The 4,862-nt window shown below is 37.6% G+C and overlaps 1 pseudogene; it reads right to left on the minus strand.

The window, feature by feature from the left end:
* Positions 1-320: 320 nt before the first annotated feature.
* LOC114206861 (peptidyl-prolyl cis-trans isomerase NIMA-interacting 4 pseudogene) lies at positions 321-715 on the minus strand (annotated as a pseudogene).
* Positions 716-4,862: the final 4,147 nt, after the last annotated feature.

The following is a 4,862-nucleotide window of genomic DNA, read 5'->3' on the forward strand; positions in this document are numbered from 1 at the left end:
CTTTGATTTAATTTATGAGTTTTGAAGTTTTCCTTATTTATGTCTTGCATATATTTTGTTAGATTTGTTCCTATTTCTTTTAGGGGGTACACATATAAATGGTATTATGTTTCTAATTTCCAATTCTACTTTCCATTGTTGGCATATAGGAAAGCAACCAATTTTTATATATTAACCTTGTATACTGCAACCTTGCTATAATTACTTATTAGTTTCAGGAGGGTTTTCTTTTTTTTTTTTGGTCAATTCTTTCTGATTTTCTACAAAGAAACTCTTGTCATCTGTGAACAAAGTTTTTTTTTTCAGTCTTTCATACAACTTTATTTTCTTCCTTCAACCATAATAATATGATATCCAAATTTTGTCTTAACCAGAGGGTCTGTAAACACAGGCTTGTCCAGCCCACTCACAGGCAAGGCAAATGCTACTTCCTGAAATTGTCCCACCACGGAACCTCTGGTCATCTGACCCAAGTCACCCCCTTGCCTGGCTTTATCTTCACTATACTGTGTGGCCACTTCATTTACTCTCATTCCAGACTTCAACTTTTCCATGGCTTCCATGATTTTCCCATGTTTTTCACACAGAATGTGTCTGACCTTTACTGTATTGCCACCACCTTTGGGACCCTGAGCCTTCTTGTCAGAACTGTCACTCCCAGAGGATGCTCCCCCTTCCCCCCTTTCCTGGAAACACTTTTTCCCTTGGGCGTCATCTTCCAAACCTGTGGCAGAACCCTCAATGGCCAACAGTTTTAAGTAATCCTTCTCAATCTGTATACCTTTTATTGTCTTTTTTCACCTCATTGCGTTTGCAAGGCTATCTAATACGATGTTGAAAAGGAGTGGTGAGAGAGAATATCCTTGTCTTGTACCTGATCTTAGCAGAAAAACTTTGAGTTTCTCACTATTAAGTATGTTAGCTGTAGGTTTTTTATAGTCTTTAGAAAGTTGAGAAAGTTCCCCTCTTTTCCTAGTTTACTGAGTTTTTGTTATTAATGGGTGTTGGATTTTTGTGAAATGCATTTTCCGTATCTTTTGTTATGATCATGTGATTTTTAAAAAATATTTTATTTATTTATTTGAGAGAGAGAAAGAGAGTGAGTGAGTGCACAAGCAGTGGGGGAGTGGTAGAGGGAAAAACAGACTCTCCACTGAGCAGGGAGACTGACACAAAGATTGATCCCAGGGTCCTGGGATCATGACCTGAGCCAAAGGCAGAGGCTTAACTGACTGAGCCACCCAGGTGCCCCTGATTTTTCTTTTTTAATCTGTTGACATAATAGATTATATTAATAGATTTTTGAATGTTTAACCAGCCTTGCCTACCTGGGATAAAACCCATTGGTTGTCATTCTTTTTTATATTTTTCTTGGATTTAATTTGCTAATATTTTGTTGAGGATTTTCATATCCTTGTTCATGAGGGATATTGACCTATAGTTTTTTTCTCTTATAATATCTTGTAATGTCTGGTTTTAATATTAGGGCAATTCTGGTCTCATGGGATGAGTTAGGAAGGACTCCCTCTGCTTCTAGCTTCTATCCTCTGAAAGAGATTATAGGAAATTGACATAACTTCTTCCTTAAATCTTGGCCTGGTGCTTTCTTTTTTGGAATATTATTAATTCTTTATGTAGATTTGGGCTTTTGACCTACATTATTTTTCTTCCATCTAAAGAATTCCTTTTTACTATTTATTGTAAGGCAGGCCTACTGGCAACAAATTTCTTTAACCCTTGCTTGTCTTTACTTTTCCTTCACTTTTAAAAGATAATTTTGCAGGACACAGAATTCTAGGTTGGTGTTTTTTTCTCTCAACAGTTCAAATATTGCACTCCACTATTCTTGCTTGCATGGTTTTTGAGAAGGTGGGTATAATTCTTATCTTTGTTCCTCTATAGGTAAAATGTGTTCCCCCCCCCCTTTGGCTTCATTTAATATTTTTTCTTTATTTTTGATTTTCTGTAATTTGAAAATGATATATCTAAGTATATTTTTATTTATTTATTTATTTATTTATTTATTTATTTATTTATTTATTTATTTTTATGTTTATCCTGCTTACTGTTCTCTGACCTTCCTGGATTGGTTGTTTGGTGTCTGACATTAATTTGGGGAAATTCTCTGTCATTATTGTTTCAAATTTCTTCTGTTCCTGCCTCTCTTTCTTCTCTTTTTTGTATTCCTTTTTTTTTAAGGTTTTATTTATTTATTTGACAGAGAGAGACACAGCAAGAGAGGAAACACAAGCAGGGGGAGTGAGAGAGGGAGAAGCAGGCTTCCTGCGGAGCAGGGAGCCCTATGTAGGGCTCCATCCCAGGACCCTGGGATCATGACCTGAGTCGAAGGCAGACACTTAATGACTGAACAACCCAGGCACCCCTGGTATTCCCTTTATACATATGTTAAACCTTTTATAGTTTTCCCATAATCTTTAGATATTGTGAAATTTTTTTCAGTTGTTGTTCTCTTTGGTTGTTAGGGATTCTATTTATTTATCTCTAATGCAAAGATTTTTTTTTCCTCAGCTGTGTCCAGTCTACTAATGAGCCCATTAAAGCATCCTTCTTTTCTGTGATAGTGTTTTTTATCTCTCTAGCATTTCTTTATGGTTCTTTCTTAGGATTTGCATCCCTCTGTTTACATTGCCCATCTGTTCTTACATGCTGTCTACTTTATCCATTAGAGCCCTTAGCATATTAATTATGGTTGTTTTAAATTGCCAGACTGATAATTCCAAAATCCTTGCCATGTCTGGTTCTGATGCTTACTTTGTCTCTTCAAATTTTGCCTTTTGGTATGCCTTGTAATTTTTTCTTGACAGCTGGACATGATGTACTGGGTAAAAGAAACTGCTTTAAGTAGAATGTTAGTAATGTGGTGGTGAGATATAGGGGGAAGGGAAGTGTTCTATATTCTTCAATTAGGTCTCAGTGTTTTAGTGTGTCTATGCCTCTGGGCTGTAAATTTCACATGTGTTTTTAAGTTTTCCTCCCCTTCTGAAGTGGGCTATAGTTGGATATTTCTCTTCTTCATATCTATTAGACTCTGAAAATACCCGAGCGGGTTAGGCTCTGGTTAACTACTTTCTCCTGAGGTCAGGCCTTGATTATAGGAACAGAGTGTTCTGGCATATTTCAAAGTCATTCTCTCCCCTCCTTCCACTCCCATCCCCCACTTGCCAGAAGCCTAAGATGATTCTTCTGAAATATTGGCTGTGGGAAGCTGGCAAAACTCCTGGAGGCACATCTCACAATATGACTGGTTCTCCCTGAAGTCTTTAACTCTCAGAGTTGTCTGCACTGAGCCTCTAACAATTCATCAATTACAGTTCAGGTTTTCCTATCCCTTCACTGTTTCCCATGGTGGTTTCTGCTTGTGAGTCTATTCAGGTAAGCTACTACTCCCTTTTTTTGTCTGTCTGTCTCTCCAGTCTTGTGGGCCACAGTTTGTTCTATGTCCTCCTCTCTCCTATGGAACCAAGAAGAGTTATTGACAACAACCTTTGACTTGTTGTTAGGATGGAGTAGTGACTTCCAAGCTCCTTGTGTGTGGATTTGGAAATTGAAGTCCTTTCAACTATTTTTTAATGACATAACATCAAGTTGATACACCACTGGAGACACTTAACTCTATACATGTTCCATCTGACAACATATCTCTGAATTGTGTGGTGCTTAGACCTTTACAGAGGTAATCAAATTAAAATGAGGTCTTTAGGGTGGGCCCTAATCCAATATGATTTGTGTTCTTATTAAAAGGGGAAATTTGGATACAGACAGACACACATAGAGAAAAGACCATACAAAGAGACATAGGGAGAAGATGGCCATCTATGAGTCAAGGAGAGAAACCTAGAACAAGACCTTTCCCTCACAGCTCTCACATGGAACTTACACTGACGACTTAAGACTTGATTTCAGGCCTTTAGGCTCCCAAACTGTGAGATAATAAATTTCTGTTGTTAAAGCCATACAATTTGTGGTACTTTGTTATAGCAGACCTAGCAAACCCATACAGGCTTATATGGAATTGTTCACAAGTATTAAAAAATGCTTATTACAGGTAAGATTTACTTAATTATGTCTATGTGCTAAGTTATTAGGAATATCTAAGAAATCTAAATATATCAACACATTTAATCTTTATAACAATCTCTTTGAGGTAGTACTATTAATCATTTCCTTTTTGTAGAAGAAAAAAACCCCCTCTCAGAGAGATTTATAAAATTGTTCTAAGTCGCCCAGTTTAGATTTAGGTAACTAGCCTACAGAGTCTATACTCTTTTTTTTTTTTAAGATTTATTTATTTATTTGAATGAGAGAGAGAGAGAGTAGGGGGAGGGACAGAGGGAGAGAGAGACAAGCAAACTCCCTGTTGGGTGGGGAGCCCGATGCGGGGCTTGACCCTGGGACCATGGAGATCATGACCTGAGCTGAAATCAAAAGTTGGATGTTTAACCGACTGAGCCAACCAGGCACTCCCAGAGTCTATACTCTTAACACTACTTTGGATACTACCCATTGTCCAGAGAGAGTTTGCCAAATTATAGGATTATTTATTTATCTTTCCAGAATTCAGGAAGATCCCACTTCAGTTGGTGAGTGTTAGTGCTTATATTAGTTTTCTGTGGTTGCCATAACAAATTGTCACAACTTGGGTCACTTAAAACAGAAATTTATTCTCTGACGTTCTGGAGGCCAGAAGTCTGAACTCAAGGGCTACAATCTCTCCATAGGCCCTAGAAGAGATCCAGTTTTTTGCATTTTCCAACCTCTGGTGAATCTTTGCATGCCTTGGTGTTCCTTGGCTGCATTACTCTGATCTCTGCCTCAATGATCACATTGTCTGCTGCTCTTCT

This window comes from Eumetopias jubatus, unplaced genomic scaffold, assembly GCF_037043125.1.
Source record: "Eumetopias jubatus isolate StellerSeaLion01/CBP00866 unplaced genomic scaffold, mEumJub1_p1.0 scaffold_2, whole genome shotgun sequence".
Taxonomy (NCBI): domain Eukaryota; kingdom Metazoa; phylum Chordata; class Mammalia; order Carnivora; family Otariidae; genus Eumetopias; species Eumetopias jubatus.